This window comes from Lemur catta, chromosome 1, assembly GCF_020740605.2.
Source record: "Lemur catta isolate mLemCat1 chromosome 1, mLemCat1.pri, whole genome shotgun sequence".
NCBI classification, from domain to species: Eukaryota; Metazoa; Chordata; class Mammalia; order Primates; family Lemuridae; genus Lemur; species Lemur catta.
This window is the reverse complement of record NC_059128.1, coordinates 273,773,283-273,795,563: the sequence shown is the minus strand read 5'-3', so window position 1 is coordinate 273,795,563 and position 22,281 is coordinate 273,773,283. Positions and strand designations below refer to the sequence as shown.

The 22,281-nt window shown below is 45.3% G+C and overlaps 1 protein-coding gene across 1 annotated transcript in view; it reads left to right on the top strand.

Annotated features, from left to right (window-relative positions):
- The first annotated feature begins 11,469 nt into the window (after window positions 1-11,469).
- Window positions 11,470-22,281, top strand: part of TIAM1 (TIAM Rac1 associated GEF 1) — a 275,808-nt gene continuing 264,996 nt past the window's right edge. Inside the window, exon 1 of the mRNA XM_045540534.1 lies at window positions 11,470-11,523. The gene's annotated coding sequence lies outside the window, so the exon portion shown is untranslated. The remainder of the gene's footprint in view (window positions 11,524-22,281) is intronic.

The window sequence follows — 22,281 nt, the reverse complement described above, 5'->3', positions numbered from 1 at the left end:
GTTGGAAAGAATGTAGGATTTGCTGTGAGCGGCCCAGGCTTGGACTCCTCTACCCCATATTCCTGTGCTATGGCCAAAAGACAAAACCCTCAGGAGCCTCGACTGCTTGTACATGGAGATCAGTGGGGACGTTACGAGGCTGCAGTGACGGAACTGTGTGAGTGAAGGTCACTACAGGCAGTTGAAGGGTGATAATTAATCACTTTCTTCTCCTCCCAAAATTTAGAACCAATTGATGAATTTAACTTGGAATTCAGACAGACAGAGGTGAAAATATCTGTATTATTACTGATAAAACTGATTGGGGAACAGGCTAAGAAGTGAGGGCCAAGTGGGCTTGCTCTTGCTCCCCACTCCTGCCCACTTGCAGAGCCTTGGGGGTGTCGGGTGTCGGGCAGAGAAGGAGAAGGTGAGTCCCAAGGCTGGTCACCTCCTGGAAGGCAGAACCCAGAAGATGGTGGGCAGCGTGTGCTCAATATCTTCTCCTAACTTCGCCAACCAGGGGAATCCTCTTCATCCCTGGGAGGAACGAGTTAGGAGATGTTGAAAGGGAGGTTGTATTCATTTCTTGGGGCTGCCATAACAAAGTGACACAAACTGAGTGGTTCAAATAACAGGAATTTATTATCTTAGGGTTCTGGAGGACAGAAATCCAAGATCAAGGTTTGGTGGGTCAACACCTCTATTCCATGCATCTCCCCTAGTTTCTGTTACTTTGCTGCCCCTCTTTGGCATTCTTTGGTGTGTAGACACATCACCTCCATCTCTGCTTTCATCTTCACATGGCATCCCCCCTGCGTGCCGGTCTGTGTCCAGATTTCTCCTTTTTATAAGGACACCAGTCATATTGAATTAGGGACCCATCCTACTCCAGTACGACCTCATCTTAAATAATCCCATCTGCAATAACCCTATTTCCAAATAAGGTCACAGTCTGAGGAACTGGGGGGTAGGACTTCAACAGGAATTTTTTTGGGAAACAATTCAACCTACACCAGAGACCTAGTTTTTTTCTCCTATACATTTCCTTCCAGGAGTGTGGAGAAAAATTCCTTTCCTCCTTAGGAATGGGTTACTAACATAACCAGTATGTGCTGGGTAGTTTCCTTCTGTTATGGACTGAATTGTGTCCTTCCACTCCCCAGAATTCATGTTTAAGTCCTAACCCCTCATGTGACTGTATTTGGAGATAGGGCCTTTAAGGAGATAATTAAGGTTAAATGAGGCCATAAGGGTGAGGCCCTGATCCAGTAGGGCTGGTGTCCTTATAAGAAGAGGAAGAGACCCCAGAGCACTCTCTATCTCTGTCTCTTTGAGTGTGTGCAGAGGAGAGGCCGTGTGAGGACACAGAAAGAAGGCGGCTGTCCACAAGTCAAGGGGAGAGGCCTCACCAGAAACCTACCCTGACAGCACCTTGATCATGGACTTCTAGCCTCCAGGACCGTGAGAAAATAAATTTCTGTTGCTTAAGCCACCCAGACTGTGAGGAGACTAAGACACTTGCCTTCCCTCCTTCCAAAGGTGACAGTTGTGTGTGGCTCCTTTTGCGGTTATTTTGCCACCACTGAGGTCAGGGCTGGTGTGTCCGCCTTTGCTCTGTCACAGGGTGGGGTGGTGGCTTGTCGCCTGTGCTGTTCCTACTCTGCTGTCTTTGTTTAATGGATTAGGGAGCTAAGGATGGGAAAGCGTAAGCGGTTTGCTCCGAGCTACTTTAGTGGATCAGGCAATGGAACTTGAGGGTGTATCCCAGTGTTCCCTCGGGTGAATCCAGGACAGATATATTTAATTCCTTATTTAAAAGCACAATTCGTAGTGACATGTGGATGTCATTGAGTAGCAAAGAAATGGAACAAAGTGGGTCAGTGACACACTGCACTGTTTTGTGACAAATGTAGGTTAATTGATTTAATGGAGAACCATGATCTAAGGGAAAGTGGACCGGAAAAGCTTAAGCTCTTGAAAAATCTCCCACTACCCAGCGATGACCAGGGTGGAATAAGTGCAGCTCTTGGAGACTGAACCTTTTATCATCAAACGTTATTTTGCTCTGCCTTGCGGCTAAAACCATTGCTTTAATTCAAAGCGTATCGATTGGATGGCGGCTATGTGCCTGTCTTTGTGCTGGGCAAGAGCTAAAATGCACGTTTGCCATCCTGAATTAGCTACCGATTTGCTGGGGCTGGGACAGTGGCCAGAGCGCATTGTAAGTGTTCCCCAAGAGGGTGCAGGGAGGTAATTACTGCAAGCTGTGAGTGTGTGGGGGTGCATCTCAGATGAGGGCAGATTTCAGGGGTGGCTTTTCTGAAAGAGGGATGCCTTTGGGCAAGGAGTCCCAGTGGGGAATGTGGATTCAGGCAGAGAAAATATTAAGTGCATCAACATGGAGACAAGAGGGGAGGGCCCACCTGGAGGACTTTGTACAGGTACTGTCCCTGTGTCCCCTTTCTTTTATCCTTCCTCTTTCCCTTCCATAAGTGGTATGTTGGTAAATTGCCTTCCCCGGGTGAACAAAAAGGCCTGATGTGTAGTGTTTGTCAATTTCCATGGTGTAAATTTTCCCATCCTGGCCAAATCTAAGCCATTGACATGATGTCAACTGGACCACAAGATTCCTAAAACTGTAACAATTGGTCACAAGCCTGTACAAACCGACAAGAAAAGTAGTGACTGGAGAGGGGAAGTGACTTTCTTAGAGCCTATTTGTTGAATTGAGATTAGCACTATGGTGTCCAGAATTGAAGAAAAGAAAACACAACATCTGATGTGGCTTAGTAATTCCCGAGTCCAACCAATGTGGAGTCCAAGTTGTACACACCACAGTTGTGACAATCCTAATGCTCACAAAGGTGTTTTTGTTGTTCCCTGTCTTAGTAGTTGCTGGTTCCCAGCATTCTGGCAAATTCCCTGACAGGTGGTTAAAAATGTCCCTGTTGAAACTACATGCTTCTCCCAGCGTGTAGTAGTGAGCCTCAGAATCTAATTTAGCAGCTGTCTCTGGATACTTATTTAAGTCTTTGGTGTTTCTGGATTTCATTAATCTAATTTTTTGGGTAATATAGACATCTGTCTGTTGGGAATCCAACTTAAGCCACCCACCTGTGATGCTAAGTGGCTACCTCTTGGTCATCCCATTTGTGTTGGGCTGCATGTGCTCAGACAAGCCTATGGGGTTGAAAAATGTCTTTCCTCTTTCCTGGGCTTCCAGCAGTGTGCCTTGGAGCTTTTGGGGAGCTGAATAATTGGCCATGCTTTTGGTGGTCTTTAATTGTTGTAAACTTGGAGAGGGGGGATGATTTGTACTATCTAAGAAGATTTATTTTGAAATTGTGGCCAAATTAGCTGGTGAATATTGTATGCTCCATTTAAAATTAGCTTCTATGCTATAATGTTGAGTGAAAAAGCAAGTTGCCAGGATATGTATTAGGTTGCAACTTTTGTAAAAAGCAAGCATACAAATTGGTGGTTGCCTCTGGAGAATGAAAATGAGTGTGGCCATGGGTTGAAGAGAAAACGTTCACTTTCAACTTTAAATGTTTCTGTGTTGTTTGATTTTTTTAAACTTTTTAATTACAAGTAGGTAATAAAGCAAATCCAGACTCATCTGGGCATGGTGATAAACTTTCTATTGTCTCCTGAGACAATTTGCCATTTGCCCAATGGAAAGTTTACATGTGTCTAGTTACTTAATAATCCTAGATACAATTAATTTTGGTTGCTAGAAAATTACAATTGCACAGCTATTCAAACTTGCTCAATAAGGCCAGGATCTAACCTTAAACTTCACTGTGAGTTCTCCCTTCACCTAATAATTTTTACCAATTCTTTCCTAATGACGTTAATTATCTGTGCATATGCACTGCCTAAGCTGGTCATTATTCAGGACTCCCAACAGTGATTCCAAATGCCTCCTGGAGATATTCTGTGAACTAACATAGGGCCATTCTGTTTCTTTAGCACTCCCGACTGCAGAGCTCTCTGCTGCCTTGGACATGGAGAGTCATTAGACTTCACTTGCTTCCTGGGAATAATATCATGTTCCGTGATACCAGTGGTCCTGCCTTCTCTCCTCTTTCTTCCTAAATGAACTTCTTTCATGCACTTGGCTGTTCCGTCCTCATGTTCAGGATGTCCTCTTGTGTTCCTGATCTCAAATTAGGAGCAATAAATATAGTCCCCTTTCCTGTGGCTCTGAGCATTTGAAAAGGTAGGGAATGTGTGGATATTACATAAGAAATAGTTAAATCATACAAATTAGTATTCATCTAAAATGGAAAAATAAATGTGACTTCTTATTTAGTCATTTGCCAGAAGATAGTTGCCTCTTCCAACTATCTCTCTCTCTCTCTTTTTTTTTTTTTTTTTTTGAGACAGAGTCTCACTCTGTTGCCCGGGCTAGAGTGAGTGCCATGGCGTCAGCTCACAGCAACCTCAAACTACTGGGCTTAAGCGATCCTACTGCCTCAGCCTCCCGAGTAGGTGGGACTACAGGCATGTGCTACCATGCCCGGCTAATTTTTCTATATATATATTTAGCTGTCCTTATAATTTCTTTCTATTTTTAGTAGAGACGGGGTCTCGCTCTTGCTGAGGCTGGTCTCGAACTCCTGAGCTCAAACAATCTGCCCGCCTTGGCCTCCCAGAGTGCTAGGATTACAGGCACGAGCCACTGCGCCCGGCCCCAACTATCTCTTATAAAAAGAATTTCAGGAAATGTGTGGATGAGGTAAATGATGTGATATTGATGCAAAACACGGTTGGGATTATGCTAGTGGTAGAAAATAGTCCCTCTATTTCACAGTCTGTGGAAACCTCCCTCTTTGAAGTTATTAGGTTGAACCATATGAATTGCCGAATTGCACTACCAAAAGGGCTGTTTTTGCCCAGTTGGACCCGAGATAGCTGATCTGTAAGTTGCAAGGCATGGGAAATGCGTGTCTGCACTACGAAAGGACATGCTCTAAGGAAGCCGGCCATCTCTTTTTTATTGGTATCTGTCTCTGATGGTTAGTGTTTACTTTGTTGACACTTGGTTGTTGCCTCACTAGCTTTCAGAAAGTATCTAGAGCAAAATTGGTTGCCTAGCAACATGTTCCAGCCCAGGAGGGTTGGAGAATGCGTCAGTGATTAACAATTATGTACAATCAAGTTTAAAAATGCATAGCAGCTTGCAACGTCCACGCTCTGACCACCGGGAAGCATCAGCGTTCTATTGCCCTGGGTTACGGCTATTGTGAGTGAATTTATTGCGGTTGTGATCTTGACCTCGTGGTGGCAATTACGAAAAACTGTTCTGGACTGAGATAGGCTTGTGGTGTCCCCCTGTGCATTGCTCCGTTTTGCAAAAGCATCTGATAGCCGTGGTGCGGTCGGCTGCCTGCCTGGACACTCATCCCCTTGGACAATGGAAAGAGAAAACGAAGAATCTGGATATTTATGACTGTTGTCATCTCAACAAATTGGCCCCATTAGTGAATCTGTAATTTACTAAAGAACAACATGAGTGACAACAGCTCTCTCGCTCAACCCACATCATTCTTTCAAGAATTCCGAATGCAGTGCAGATGTTCTTCCTGAAATGACCCAAGCCTTTAATCGTTTCTCTTCCTTCCGTTCCAGCAAAAGAGACAAATTTTGCATAATCCAGTTCTTACTTAATCTTTCTGTCAGCACAAATATCAATGGTGTAAATTCTGAAAACAGCAGTAAAGCTAAGAGGCGTTTTTATAACTCTGGCAAAGCTAATAATGCACATTTCATTGTTGAGAATCATTGAGTTTAATTGGCTAATCAATTTTTAGGTCCTTTCCATTTGTATTTTGTTTAATCAACAAAAATAAATCGCCTTGCCAACCTTGAAAGATCCAAGTCGGAGAACAGTGGCAAATATTTCATTGGTCCTGCCAAAAGTGCTTTCCAACAGAAACGTCTTAATTGAAGATGATTGATATTCAAAAGTGCTGACGTTTTTGTCATTTGTCTAAAGAAGGAAAAAGCTGTGTAAGCAAACAGTAGGCAGCCGTGTTAGGCATTGTTTTTGACATTTATCTACATTCTTCATCCCTCAGATGTTTATATGTAAATGACCTTCTCTAGCCTTTCTTGCTAATAATTCAGACACCACCTCATGAAGTAGCTGTCAAATAGTCCCCTTAACTTTTGGTTAGAGTCAGGCTTTGCTGAGGAGGGCTCCAAAACCTAGGCTTCTCCTCCCTTTTCTCCTGGGTTTTGCTGACTCCTTCCTGCTTTCTGGGCCTTTGGTGGCAAATGGCTGACATCTTAGCATTGGGGGACAGGCCATGGAAGCGTGCTCCAGTGCCGTGGGCCGTGTCTTGCTTTGTTGGTAAGACACCATCACTAGCCCCGGCTGGCCATGGGGTCTCAAGTGCGCCGTGGGGCTTTGATCTGGGTGGGTGACACCCTTTTCTGAGAGTTGCAGGAATCTAGTGTTTGCACCCCAGGGAAGGGGAAGAGATGAAAAGTAAGATTTATTTAATGCCTGCACAACGTGTTCTCATTTCTCACAACAATCCTGTGAAGTAGCTAAACCCCGTATAGCTGGCGAGGAACATGAGGTTCAGAGAACGTCATAATTAGCTCACGGCCGCACAGCCTGTATGTGGAGTGGCTGCAGTTTGAATTCTGTTCTGTGGATCTCCCACTGTCTTCCCATTTGACTGGCTACAGGAAGCTGGAAAAAACGCCAATCGCTACCCACCCTTCATGGTTCCACTGAAGCAGGGTTCCCTGAAGGGCTCTTGGGGTACATGTGCTATAGAGTAACAAAGGCTCAAGGTTTGTGAGTGCTTGTTGTGTGTCTTTCCCCTTTCTTTGCTTAAAATTTTTTATTTTATTGTATTTTTTAGAGACAGGGTCTCACTCTGTCTCTCAGGCTTGAGTGCAGTGGCATCATCATAGCTCACAGCAACCTCAAACTCTTGGACTCAAATGATCCTCCAGCCTCAGCCCCCTGAGTAGCTGGGATTACAGGCATGCACCACCATACCTGGCTATTTTTTCTTATTTTTTGTAGAGATGGGGTCTTGCTATGTTGCTCATGAACTCCTGGGCTCAAGAGATTCTCCTGCCTTCACCTCCCAAAGTGCTGGGATTACAGGTGTGAGCCACCGCACCCAGCCTGCCCTCTTTTCTAAGAGCTCGTGTGTATTAATTCATTTAGTTTCATTAGCTACTGCTGTGCTCGTCTTACAGATGAGGAAATGGAGGCACAGAATGGTTGGGGACTGGCCCAAGGCCACATGGCTAATAGTTGAGGGGATCAGGATTTGAATCCAGGTGGTCTGACCCAGAGCCCATGTCTTTAGGGATTGACTTTTCATTGTATGTACCCTTGTTTGTTTAATATTCTCCAAGTCTCCAGTGCAGCGTGGAGGCAGAGGAAAGGAAAATAGTGACTTTATGGAACTTATTTCAGACTTTGTTATGGACAGTGGAGGCCATTGGCTTATGAATTGCCTCAATTTTTGGCTCCTTCGTTGACCTTGGGTGTACAGGGATCCCCTTCCTGCTGTTCCCACTTCTGGTTGGCTTCCTTGTGCACTCTTGCTACTCCTGCTAAAGGTTTATCTTCCGTGGGGACCTCTCAGAGTGACGGGAGGCCAGCTGTTCTCTAAGGGCCACCAAGAAGCCAACCTGAAAATTACTCCATGGGCAAAAACATTAACCTTAAATAAACCTGGGATTTCATATGCAACTCAGCAACTTCAAAATCATGTTCTTTTAACTTGATCTGTAAGTTATTGGTTCTAGGAAGCCCACAGAATGGTAAAACTCCAGCAAATGCCTGGAACTCTGCAGCATCTTTCTGTTACCAAGGCCCTAGTTACTCCATTTGGCAGCTCCAGACCATGGCATCTTTGGCACTAGGGTCAGGGGATCCCTAGATCAAGTGAGGGATGAGGAAGAGTTTTCACGTTTGTTTGGAGGGGGAAGGCCTGCAGCAGGTCAGATCAATTGCTGCAATGAAACAATACCTGCAGAGGACAATTTCTGATGAGTGCTCCATGCCAAGCCCCAGTCCAAGTGTTTTGCATGTATGAAATCTTGATTAATATTGGTCCTCCACTAGCCCCATTAGCTAGATGCTGCTATTGTGCCCACTTAGCAGATGAGAACATCTATGTTACATGTGTCTATTGTAATTTTATTAGTGAACATTAAATCACAGAACCCATCTTGGAATTAAGGACACGTGGTGGTCGGCTGGTGGGCTGGTGGTGCCAGCATTTAGCTGCTCTTGGGAGCACAGAAGCCTCTTTGTCGAGTGGCCCTTGGAAGCCTGCTGAAATGTGCTGGGCCACGTGACAGCCAGCGTCTGTTGAGTTGTTACCGCACACCGGACACTACCCTGAGAAATTTGCACGCATTTATTTAATCCTCACAAAAAGACAGGTACAATGATTATGATTATACCTGATTTATAGATGAGGAAACCGAGTCACAGATGGATGCTATCACTTGGGGCAAGGCCACCCTGTGAGTACATGGCAAGAGCAAGTGTCAACCGAGGCTCCTGAGCCAGGCTCTTAGCCACAAGGGGCTGCTTCTGCCTCTGCTGCAGCTGGAAAGGGGACAGTGGCACAGGAAGGGACATCACTATAGGGCTCCCGTGAGTTACAGGCTCTGGCCGCTCTCAGGTGCCACTGCCTGGATGGCTTGTCACTCCCTTTTGCCATTGGCCCTGCTGTGGGATTGGAGGGCTGATTCCATCAGTCTCTTGTCACCCTGTGTGTTTGTGCCTGTGACTACCCCAGCAGGGAAGGAAACAGAGGAGCTCTACTGTGAATCCCAAAACATGCTGGGGAAGGGATTTACTGGGTCTTGGTGGTGACACTACAGGCGCATTTTCTCACTGACCCCACAACACCCCTGTGAGGTTCATCCTGAACGATCACCTCTGTGTTGCAAAGGGGGAGACGACCCAGTGAGGCTGAGCCCGTATCCTGGGACACACGGCAGGTGACAGGCAGACCTGGGCTCTGGAAGGACTGGCTGCTGCCGGGGGTGGGGGTGGGGGGCTGCTGGCAACTCCTGGGCTTGGTGGCGCCCACCCGTGTGGTCAGCTCTACTGTTTCATTATCTCGGAGTATTTGTGCCCTCCTGGTTTTCTGCCTCCGCACTCTGCCGGGCCTCAGCAGCCTGGAGGTTTTCAGAACATCGAGATGAGATTTTCCTCAGCCCTGGAACTGTTTTGCTTTTGCTCGTGCCTCCAACACCTGCTGAGCTGATGAGCTTTGCAAATGTCACTTGCGTGTTGGGAGAGAGCTGAGAGAGATTTCGCAGGAACACGCCATTCCAGCTGCCTCCTTGCACGATGATGGTCCCTCCTCTGGCCCCAGCTCCCCACACCCTGGGGAGGGAAGAGGTTGTGTTCCTGTTCGTGGGGCTGACGTAGGTACCCACCATCTGCCTGTTCTTTGTTTTTCTCCTGGGGAGACCAGTGGTCATTTCTGAGCTGTGTTTTCTCTTGCAGCATTGCCTCTTCACATTTTGGGGTCAAGTTTTCAGAATACAAGGAAATTCTTGACCTTTTGCTTTCTGGATTTTTCTTTTCAGAAAAATGTCCATGAACACAAAATTTTGCATAGAAGATTCTGGGCTTTTAGTGACACCCTTACACTCAGAGCCTCCTTGGACACAGCCCTGTCCCCATACACATACCTTGACATTTAGCTTAAAAATTAGGTTCTCTGTTTTTTTCCCTCTCAATTGAGGGCAGCCTCTCAGGGCACAGATTCCAGAGGAAAAAGATGGGATGTTATCCAAAGGGTGACCCGGCAGTATTTAGCATATCGCCCTGGTGGATTCTTAAATAACTTCTATCCAGTAAGTAGATGGTGCTTTTGAGAGCAAGGAAGGCAGTTGGGTCATCCTAAATATTCTCCCTGGGACTTGGGCAGTATAGGGTATTGCTCAGCTTGTGCTAGGAAGTTTTGTGATCCTGTTAGTGATCGAAAGTGTCCTGGTTTTTTGAGATGCTTTTAAATCCATTCTTTTTTTTTTTCTTTTCTCTTATTTTATTTGTGTGCCTGTCATTACAAGGCCACTTTGAAAGGCCTCAGTAGCCCTCATGATGGTGAACCAATCTGCCTCAGTCTCACAGGGAATGGTATATAAATTGCTCACGTGGCATGATGTTCAAAGGTCGTTTTTCCTTATCATATGGTAGCTTAATGTATAGAAATGGCCATTTTTAGATTTTGCAAAACAGGGAAATGATATGTGAGGAAGCAACTGGGAAATTTACAAGTGTTATGCAGTGTAGGCTGTTAGGAGCTTGGGGCTGGGAGGTCTGCATTCTGCTGCTGGCTTCTGCCAGTTCCCCTCTGTGACCTTGGGCAGCCGCTGTAGGTGTCAGGAGCTCCGTTTTGTACCCTGGAGTTCCTATAAATATTACTGACAAAACTCTCTCCTGGACCAGGCTTGAGTCAAGCTTCTCTGAGGCCCCTTCTCAACTAGGCCTCTTGCTCCCCCACCTCCACACCCCCTTTAGGCCTTCCCAGCCAGTTTTAGCAAGAATCCTGCTAGATCAGTTTAGAGACCCCCCCCCATACCTGATCACCCTCCATATCTGATCAAGTTCCTCTTCCCCGACCTTTGTTGTCTAAGCCCTTGACCTGCCTTTAGCAAGAATCTTGTTAAGTTGGTTTGGCAAGAATCCCTCTGACCTTTGTGTTTTTAGCAATTTTCCCCACCCTGACCCCCTCACTCTGCTCCTTGGCTATAAATCCTCAGCTGTCTTAGATATATTTGGAGTCGAGTCTGATCTTTCTCTCTATTGCGGTAGCCTTGACATCTACCTGTTGCAATAGTCCCGAATAAAGTCTGCCTTACCATTTTTAAAAAGTGTCAGAATAATTTTTTTCCTTTAACTTCACCCACCTTAAAACCTTGGCATTGACTGAGATCTTCAAGGGCCTGTGGTCCAGCCTCACCCAAAATCGAGGGCTGTGCTGAGATCACTACTTAGCACAAGGGTCTCTGTCCCCTTCCTCTCCTGGTAGGCTCGTTCTCATTGCTAAGAAGCCTTGATCTCAAGCCTGAAATCTGCTTTAACTTTTACTCATTCGTCTTGATTCTGCCTTTCCTTGAACGCGTTCCCTCCTTTATTAAGAGAATATATTAGCTTCTAAAATTTTAACCATCTTAATAAAAATGCATCTGCATGGTGGCTCTTCTTGCTTTCTTTAACAGGATTCTGAGCCTGGGTGAACTATTGCTGCTGAGGAAGGCTGCATTAGGGTGATGCCCCAGGGGTTGACTCTTTGTGGACTCTTTGTCTTTATTTTAAAGTCCTGGGTTGCTGTGTCCCTCTGCTTCTAATTCTGTGTCCTTTGTTTCTTTCCTCTGCTGTTAGCTCGGGCTGATGCACTTCTTTTTCTTCTATGAAATAAAGTGCATGGGCTTTGTGGAAGCTGTTTGTCACTCAGAAGTTTTTTTTTTTAACTTCCAGGTTGATGGCTGCGTTGCAGATGTTAACATTCTCAGGAGCCTGACCTTTCCGTAGTGAGCAGTTTACACTCTCATGTACACCTTGTCATAGGCTTTGAGGGACTTTCTAGGGGCATCAATGGTATATAAATGAATTTGCTTTTTCATTTATTTGTCTATCATATAGCCCCAAATCTGTGCCAGGTGTTTGTGGATTGTCAACCCCAGTTCTTTCTGCATTGCCTCATTTATGGGTATATTTGAAAAGCAGCGACTCCTGCAGGATCAAAACAACCGAAATCATTTGTGTGTTTGCTTGAAGAAGAGTAGTAGGGTGAAGATTGAAGAAGAAAATCAGATTCACTTGTAAATATCTGTGTGACTCTCTTAAAAAAAATAAGGATTCTTTTGCTACTTAACACAATACTATCATCACACACCAAAAATGAACAATCATTCATTCCTTAATATCACTGAATATTCATTTTCAGATTTCCCTGATTATCTCATAAATATTTTTTCACAGTTGGTAAGAATACCTCAGGGTAATCAAAGGATCTAAGCAAAGACCACACATTGCATCTGGTCGCTATGTCTCTTGAGTCTCTTTGGATGTGTAGCTTCTTTTTCTCTCTTGCAATTTATTTGGCCAAGAAGCTGGATCTTTCGTCCTGTGGAGCTCCCGACAGTGTATATTTTGCTGCCAATGTCCCTGTGTCATTTAACATTCATTGTCCCCCAATTTCCTATACACTAAAGACTTGATCAGATTCAGTTTCTAATTTTGGGGCAAGACTATTGCATAGATGATTATGTATCTGCCCACAGGTGGTACCTTCCATCTCTTATTGAAATGCTAATATTGACAGGTGCTCTTAGTCTGATCCGTCCATTATTGGGGTCCCCATCAGCTTTTACCCTCATGGTTTCAGCAGCCACTGAGATCCATAATGGATGTCTAGATCCGTTCTTTCTTTAGGGGTTACAAAGAGGTGATAGTCTAATTCTGTCATGTCTTCTGCATTTATTAGCTGGAAAATCTTTACTTCAACCTTATTTATTTTTTATTTTTTGATAGCCTTGATGTGTAGTTTGTATATAAAAGGCAGAGTAAGGGCTTGATCCTTTCCTTTTATTTGCCAGAATAATGACTTTGTTCCACATTTGCCTTCAAAAATGATCAATGAAGTTTTTTAAAAAAACTATCATTATGAACTTCTGGATTGTTAACATATTTGACACTGGGGTGAAGATTTGGTAGAAACTTAGTAATAAAAAAAAGCTCACTTTTTCAGATATCTAAATTTTACCTAATAAATATTTCTAGATAGTTAGAGAAAGGAGGGAAGGGAAGATGTGAAGTGGAAAGGAGGAGACAGGAGTCTGTAAGCATGATTGAATGAGGACAGAAGTAAGAAAAAGTAAACTGTGCTAAAGAAATAAGAGATACAAGAAAGGAGGAATGATCTGTGATACTCCAGGGCAAACGAATATGAGGGAATGGATTTATCCATCAAGTGCTTCCTTATGAAGTGCTCCACGCCTGTCTGTGTTTTAGGCACCGAGGACACAATTCCTGCCCTCGTGGAATTTCCATTCTAGTGTGTGTGAGGTCAGAAGATGAATGAATGGCTACATGAAATGTGCAGTATGTCAGACGGGGATTCATGCTGTGGCGAAAAGCAAAGCAAGGAAGGGCACTGGAGAGTCCCAGGGTGCTGCTGGGCTGAGGGTTATGTTTTTAATAGGGTGGTGTGTTTTTTTCTTAGCCATTCAGCAGATAGAAATTCAAAGCTGGGAGAGGGCAGGTTTGTCTATTGAGCTCTTCATTCTTGAGTAGTTTATGAGTTGCTGGGCAGGTTTATTCCCTGGTGGACCAGTTACCTCTTTCAACTTGGTGACCACAGCCTGCACCCCCAGCCCTGGTGTACTGCCAGCTACAAAAAGAGTTAGGCAGTTGGGGGAGGTCCCATAACCGCTAGTGGACACCCAGTTCAGAAGACAAGCCCATGGTGGGGTGGAAGCTGCTTCTGAGAAGGAGAAACACTAGTATCTTAAGAACGATGGTCGTTGAGAAACGGTATCTACCTGGTGCATCTAGGCTTGGTTTTGGTCTTAGAAGAATCCTCCTGGGCATGATGGGCTATGCTCAATATTTGGTGGATAGATTCTGATCCACTGGATCTCTTTGCCTATTCCTGCCATATTCTTATAGGAATGTCCTAAATATCCTTCTGCTTCACCTGTCCTTCCTAGTGCCCTGAGGGCTAGAACAGGGGTCAGGAAATCTCAGCCCATGGGCCTGTTTCTGTAAATAAAGTTTTCCTGGAACACAGCCACACCCATTTGTATGTTATTGTCTGTGGCTGCTTGCTACAACAGCAGTTGAGTAGTTGTGGCATACAGCCTGCAAAGCCTGAACTATTTACTATTTGGCTCTTTATAAAAAAAAAGTTTGCTGATTTTTGGAGCAGAAGGTAAACAGAGGATGAGTAAGGCCACAGCATAGGGATCACACAAAAATACTCCTCCTTGTCGTCAACACACCGCTCTACCTTAGTACATGCGAGAGTCAAATTTGTGGCTCATGAACTGTGGTTTAAAATTATTAAGATAGTTTAATTTTCCTTGTTCACACTTGTGTATATTAGCTGACATTATCCTTATACTTGAAAGGAAATGTAATTCAGCACGGGTGGGTTCACTTTAAGTAATGGTATCATTTTACTTCATGGGTGGTTGAATGCTGGCAATCCTGAAATTCAGCATTTTGAGACTTGATTTGCTATACCTTCTTCCTTAGATAGTATAAAGCTTTCTCTTCCATAAGAGTGTGCCAGCATGTGGTTTGTTTTGTCTTTGTTTGATCAGGAATTCTCCATATTTTTAATGAATGTCTCATGCTAAGGGTTTTCAAAGTAAGTAGACTTCCATTTTTTCTCCGAAATGGAATTCATCTAGTTTTATCTAAGCTATTCCTTTTGTCTTTTGGCTATATTGTGTGATACATTATTATGCATAGCTATGGAATTCTTTATATAAAAAAATTGAGATTTAAAATATAAAGGACTTCTTTCTTAATTGCATCTTAATAAAACCAGAGTGTCATTATTAAAAATGGTAGAAGAAAAGAATTAAAACAGTAAAATTGCTTAGCAAAGATTCCATTTCATAATGCATTGGGATATAATTGGTGTCATAATGTGCAATTAACAATCTTTCTTTAAAGTGCGAAGCTTAAGTTTGGAAGGACAGGCGACCTCTTAGGATGTGGTGATATCTGGATTCGCTCTTATAGTAGCACTTCTGAATCTGTAGAGTGTGGGGTCTTGCTACCTGCTTTCATTTTTGTGGTTGAGAGAGAGAGTACAAGAAGAGGTAGGATGGAGGGTCCTGCGATGCTTGACCAGCCGCCTGCTACTGCCGGGGATTTGTCAGGGAAGAGGGAGGAGGACAGACTCCTTAATACGGGCAGTGGCTTTCGGAGTAGACCCGGTGTCAGGTTGGCCTGGGGCTTGCTGCTGAAAACCTGCCCAGGAGCCCCATTGGTGCATTTGCTAGACCCACACCCCAACCCCGTGGCTCTTGTTGCTCTGCTGCCTGGGAGTAATGAGTCCAAGGAAAAGTTTCACAAAGTAAGGAGGGGAAGAGAATGAACCCCCAGGCTCAGAGCCTGAGCCGCAGTTTCCCCATGTCCCCTGCTGGCTGTAGTTGGCTCCTTGAAGATCGAGAGAGCAGAACATAAATAACAGTCCTGGGAGAGAATGTACCAGGCAGAGCTGAGCTCATAGTCAGGAGGAGGTCCTTGCCCATCACAGCTATGACAAAGCTTCTCTGCCAGGTGGTGGTGGGTGCTCTTCGCCGCCCCCTGGTGGTCTCATACCTGAGCCCCAGCCTGCTGGGGAGAGTTCGCTGCTGGCCAGAGCTCCTCGCTTGAGGGAGCCCCCTGGGCTGGGCTGGGGAGGCAGCCCTGCCTGGTACCCTCGTTTGAAAGAGACCACTGCTACTTAAACACGGGGGGCCTCTTCTCTGACAATGGTTTTCAGACTGTGAATTCTTCTTTGGGATATATATCTTCATCAGTGGCAAATCTTTCTCTTTTTGGGTGGTTTTGATTTTTGGTAAAATTCTTAATGCAATTGCCTCTCAGTTGGTTTTCTACTTCATTCTTGCTGCATAATGTCCTCTCTCCACAGAGTAGCCAGAGGGATCTGAATAGCAATCCCATCTCATCACTCTTCTGCGTGAACTTCCATTGGTTTCCCATTACTATGGGTTTGAAAACCAGGCTTCCTGCCCGGACTGCAGGCCTCAGGTGAGTTGGCCCTGCCCCTCTCTCACCTCATCTCCTTCTGATTTAGAACACTTTGGACACCTTCTTTCTGGGAGTAGAGCCCTGCGAGCTTGCTCCTGCCTCCAGCCTTCCTACTGCGAACTGTGAGTACTCTTTCCCTAGAGACTCTGGCCAGCCATTCACTTCCTTCCGGTCTCAGCTCAAATGTCGCCTCCCCAGACAAGCCTCCCTGAGCGCTGAATCTGCAGTCGCAGCCCTTCTGTGCTCACTGGCCTCCCCCTCCCGCCACTGCCGCTGTCCCGGTGCACTCCTCTAGTCTCATCATAGCAGTCGGGGCCCTCCCAACTCTCTTTCTCTTTGGAGCATTCACTGTTGCTCCGTTAGAGTGAAGTGTTCCCAGGGTTTCAGGTGCTCTCGTTCAGAGACAGGTCTTCGAAGCAGGGTGGATTCTTCACTAGGGTGGTGGCTGGCAAGTGCAGTTTCCCAAGATGACTACATTGAGGGAACAGCTCAGATTCAGAAATATTCATTGTGATCTATCTTGGTAATCAAACAAGACAGTTTCTTTATCAAACCTCACGTGTTGGAGTGGTCCACAGTGTGGAGGTTTATAACAGGGTACCTGTATTCCTGTGGTTTCAGACCTCGGTGTCCAGCCTCCCCGCCCAGCACAGGACAGTTTCACTTGGTGAAAAGGGGACTTGCCTATATCAGGGTCTCTCAGTCTCAGAACGTCTGACATTTTGGGCCAGGTAATTCTTTGCGGAGCAGGCTGTCCTGAGTATTGTGGGATGTTTAACAGCATCCTTGGCCTCTGCCCAGTAGATGCCAGTATACCTCCCCCATTGTGACAACCAAAATGCCTCCAGGCATTGCTAAACGTACAAAACCACTGGGTTAGTGAAACACTAGCATGTCCAAGATTCCACCACTAACCCTCTTTATCATTTATCTATTAGTGTGGATAAGATTTGCTAATGTGTAAGAAAGTGCTTTTGAAAACACAGCATATTATTCAAATTTAAATGTGCTTAAGTTTTGTTTTGTAATTTACATTTGTGGTCTCAGTTCTTAGTCATCATTGTACCTTCTCTTTGTCATTTATAAAATACTTTCCCCCCCTAACAAAGGAGGATGTTGTTCTTTGCTAGTGCATCAAGTGTGTTCGGTACTTAAAATCACAGAGAAAGTCTTGACTGGGCAGAATATTGAGGCACCTTTGGGCAAGTAGTAAATGTCCTATAATTGTAGTTGTCACCGTTGTCATCATCGTCATCTTGTTCAACCCCTTCATTTTAAAGATGAGGAAACTAAGGCCCAAAGGGGACAGTGGTCCACCCACATCATGGGTAATGGTAGAGCAGTGACTGCCTGGGTGTTTCTGGGGAATTTTCTTGCACGTTCGCTTCCTGGGAAGGTTAGTGCTGATTAGCAGAGCGCTCTGCCTCCCCCATCGAGCTCCCTGCTGAAGCCTGAACACAAAGTGCCACTATTGTGGGCTCATCCAGGATTTGCTAACAAAAAGCTTTTTAAAAAGATGATCAGGGGCCGGCACGGTCGCTCACGCCTGTAATCCTAGCACTCTGGGAGGCCGAGGCAGGCAGATGGTTTGAGCTCAGGAGTTCGAGACCAGCCTGAGCACGAGCAAGACCCTGTCTCTACTAAAAATAGAAAGAAATTATATAGACTGCTAAAAATATATATAGAAAAAATCAGCCGGGCATGGTGGCGCATGCCTGTAGTCCCAGCTACTCGGGAGGCTGAGGCAGGAGGATCGCTTGAGCCCAGGAGTTTGAGGTTGCTGTGAGCTAGGCTGACGCCACGGCACTCACTCTAGCCCAGGCAACAGAGTGAGACTCTGTCTCAAAAAAAAAAAGAAAAAAAAAAGATGATCAGGGAAGAGATTAGGGGAGTCAGAGAAATGGAGGGAGAGAGAGGAGCACCTTATGCCACACAGACCTCAACCTGGAAAAGAGACATTGTATGAAAAACATTGCAAAGAGAGAAGAAAGGCAGAAGGAATCTCTGGATAAAGGAACTTGAAGAATCAAATCAGCCAAGTGCAGCATTGCATCTTGCTTGGACCCTGATTTGAGCAGAGTAAGTATGAAAAAAGGAGAGAAAGATAGACAAAATCAGGAACATTTAAGAACTAAATGGTTAATTGGTGGTATTGAGGAATTTGGGGGACACAGGGCTGTAAAAATAGTATTGGGATTATGTTTAAGAAAAAGGTCCTTCTCTTTTAGGAAGACATATAGGTGTATTTATGGATGACGTAATAGGATGCTTGAGATTTTCTTCCAAATCAATAAGGCATTGTGGCGGAAGCGTAGTGACACAGGGTTGAATAGTTGAAGCTGGGTTGTGGATACATGGGGATTATGTGCCCATCGTAAAGAATTTCCATACTAAAAAGTTTTAAAAACTCGAAAGCTGATCACCTGCAAATAAATGAAAAACCTCTTTGCAATTTAAAATAGTAAATAAGTAAAGAGTGTGAGAAATTTGCCAACTTTTAAATCTTATCTTGAGGAACATCTTCCAAACCTAGCAGATGCTTCTCAGTTCCCCTGGCAAAGTCCCTTTGCCCTGAGTGGCAGGCGGATATGGGAACAGGAGCTCTGGGAAGCTCACCGTTGCCAGAGCGGCAGGGAGGCTGCTGACCCACGCGCTCTTGGCTGCCGGTCCTGCCAGGTATGACCCTCCCTGTGCCAGCGGAGAACCCACAGTGTCCCTGGGGAGTTGAAACATGAGGGTCTTCCTCCCCGAACATCCTCCATCCCCTCTGCCCCATTCCAAAAATGATCTGTGGACCAACTTTTTTTTTTTTTGGTAAATATTTTATTCTTTGGATAATATCTAAATTTTAAACAGTCAAAGAAAGAGGGAAGTATAATACAAAATAAATTTCTCTTTCCTCTAACCCCTTTCTGGAACCACTTGAGAGTAAGTTACTACTGATGATCTGCTACCCTGGAGTCCTTTTTTTTTTAAATTAATTTTTAGTATATTTGGAATCTCTCTCTTGTTTTCTTTTTTTGTAGACAGGGTCTTGCTCTGTCATCCAGGCTGGAGTGCAGTGGCGTCATCTTAGCTCACTGCAACCTTGAACTCCTGGGCCCAAGTGATTCTCCTGCCTCAGCTTCCCGAGTAGCTGGGACTACAGACGCACACCACAACGCCCAGCTAAGTTTTCTATTTTTTTGTAGAGATGGGGTCTCCCTCTTGCCCAGGCTCATCTTGAACTCCTGGCCTCAAGTGATCCTTCCACCTCGGCCTCCCAAAGTGCTGGGATTATAGGCGTGAGCACCGCACTTGGCCGACCCTGGAATTCTTAGTGTGTACTTCCTCCCCCAGGAACATTCTCCTACGTAATCACACGACAGCCATTGATGTCAGGAAGTCAGCACTGACATGTTGCTACCTTATCCTTAGACTCCAGTCAAATTTCAGTCAAATTTCTCCTGATGTTCTTGGAATGTCCTCTGAGGACCGCTGTGCGTCACATTTAGCTGTCGTGTCTCTTTAGTGTTCTTCAGTTGGGAACAGTTCCTCAGTTTTTCCTTGACTTTCATGATTTTCCCTAACACTTTTGGAGATTACAGGCCACGATTCTCTAAACTATTCCTTAATTTGGGTTTGTCTGATATTTTCTCACGGTGAGAATTGGGCTCCACATCTTTGGCAGCAACGTCACAGAATCGATGCTGTGTTCCAGCACTTTCCATCTGGGAGGCTAGATTTTGAACTGTACCGATATTAACCCATAGCTCACTGTTCTATTCAGTGGCCTACATCTCATTACGCTCATTATTTTTATGCTCATATTATCACTAATTTGGCCGTGAGGACACCCTTCAAGCTGGCTTCTCCGTGCCGTCGTTCTCTGAGTACTTCTTTGCTTTTTGGTGTAACAAAATGTTCTAGGTTTATACTTTCCCTGCCCCAGTGGAGGAACCGGCCACTTCTCCAAGGGGTCCTGGTTCTTCTGGGAGAGACGGCGTGTAGAAGCCAAATGTGGACCTCAGGTGTGCTCACTGCTTATGGGGTGTCACTGTCCCAGCACTCTCACTGGGGAGTTATGTGTTTACACGCAGCAGTGCCTTCAATTCTCATTCAGCACCATGGAGTTAATTCTCATTTTCCCCCTTTTCATATTTAAATGGCTTCTCCAAGAAGGAGAAATCTGGTGCTCATTATCCTTAATATCTGTACTTATTTGATCAGTTCACATTATGAAACCTGGCTCTTTCCTGGCTCTACCTGCTCCCATGTGGGTGTCCTTCCTGTCCTGCTGGGCTCTGACGTCTTTGCCAGGCTGCCACTCCATGCGGCCCCCTCCTCGCCCTGCTGGGTCAGGTCTGACACCCCACTCGATGACACCATGTCCTCCCCCTCCTGCTCCACCTTAAGACTTTAGGACTGGATTGCTTGGGCAGGAGGATGATTTTTGTTTTATTTTTGGTTTGGTTTAGTGACAGGAATCTCACTCTGTTGCCCAGGCTGGAATGCAGTGGCGAGATTATAGCTCACTGAAGCCTCTAATTCCTCTGCTCAAGTGATCCTCCTGCCCCAGCCTCCCCAGTACCTGGGACTACAGGCATGTGCCACCACACCCAGCTAATTTTTATTATTTTCTTAGAGATGGGGTCTTGCTGTGTTGCCCAGGCATATTTTTATTTTATACCTACATAAAATGGATCGTAATACACATGTTGTTTTCTGATATGCTTTTTTAATTTTTAAACTTAGGAGGTCTCATGAGTAAATACAGATATATTTACTACGGTAGTAAATATAGACCTATCTCATTCTTGAATGACTACCTTGAACCATTCCATAAATATTTTACTGAGCACCTGTTATGTGCTATGTATTGTTCTAAACCTTTGCAAAAAAATACAGACAAAAATATGTCTTTGTGGCACTTTCATTCTAGCAGGGGGAGACAGAAAGACAATAAACATAATAAATAGTAAATCTTACAGCATGGTGGAAGGTGATAAATCTTGTCCATAACAGTACAGCAGGGTGCGATGAAATCAGAGCACAATTGAAAATACACTGGACACGCTTGAAGCTCTGACTCGGGTGGGGCAAAGGCAGTATATGTAACCTAAACATTTCTACCCCCATAATGTGTTGAAATAAAAAAATAAAAAATTAATAAAATCAAATAAAACAAAGTACACTGGTCAGGATGGGCCTCCGTGAGAAGGGGCTTTTGGGCAAACACTGGCAGGAAATGTGGGTATGCAGGAAGAACATCCTGGGAAGAGTAGTGTTGCTAACCAGTGCCAAGGCCCTGGAGTGGAAGCAACAGAGAGGAGGCCGGTGTGTCTGGACCAGGGAGAGCAAGGAGAAGGTGCTACGAGGTAAGGTGGGTCTGTTTGTGTCGGTCTTTGTACCACATTTATTTCCTCCATCCCTTTTCTTGCCATTTCCTCTCTAACCCACGGAAATGCCTTCCTTCTCCATCTGGTGGCTTTCCCCAGCCCCCCTTTTCTTGATCTCTCTTGCCAACCCCCCAGTGAATTTCTCTTTTGCCTTGATGTGTGAGGCCCTAGATGGATTTTGCCCATCCTCCTTCATATCTTCTCTCTGACCCTTTTTCGGCTCTCCCCAGCTCCTCTTCCTCCCTCCCTTGGTGTTGGCTTTGTCATTTTCTTCACCTTTCTTAACATGTTCTGCCTTTGAGAACATGACCACCGCCCTCCGCCCCCTTCCTGCTCACTCTCCGCCTACTCTGGAGCAGGTGTTGTTCTAAGCGCTAAATGGTTGTTAACTAATTTAACCATCAGTAACAACCTTAGGCAATAGGTGCTATTATTTCCCCATTTTATGAATGAAGACACTGAGGTGCCCCAGCCACACAGCGAGGAGGTGCTGCGGCCCAATCCCAGGCCATCGGGCTCCAGCGTACGATGGACACGTGTCTGTACCTGACTTCTCACCTGGTCTTCAGCCTGGTTGCTCCAGCTCCTAAGAGATGTCTGTTAATTTTCTGTTGCCACATAACACATTGCCACAAACTTAGGGTCTTCAAACCACACACACACTTACTGTCTGACAGTTCCATGAATCCGGAGTCGGGGCACAGTTGGCAGATCTCACCTGGCTACGTCAAGGTGTTGGCCAGGCTGCGTTCTCATCTGGAGGCTCAGCTGGGGAAGAAACTGCCTCCAAGTGTATTCAACTTGTTGACAGAATCCATTTCCTAGCAGTTGTGGGACTGAGGGGCGGGCCCTGGCTCCTTACTGGCTGTCAGCTGGAGAGGCCACCCTCAGCACCCATAGGCCACCCGCAGGTCCTGCCTCATGGTCCCCTCCACGGGCAGCTCCAACATGGCAGTTTGCTCTTTCAAGGCCCAGTCTGCTAACATGGAGTCTTCTAGAATGAAATGTAGTCTATGGAGTGACACCCCACCACCTTTGTCATGTCCTGCCCACATTCCAGGGGATGGGTTATACAGGGCATGGGCATTAGGGTGATCTTTCCGTGTGCCCTCCGCAGGGTGGCCCAGCAGTCTGGGAAAT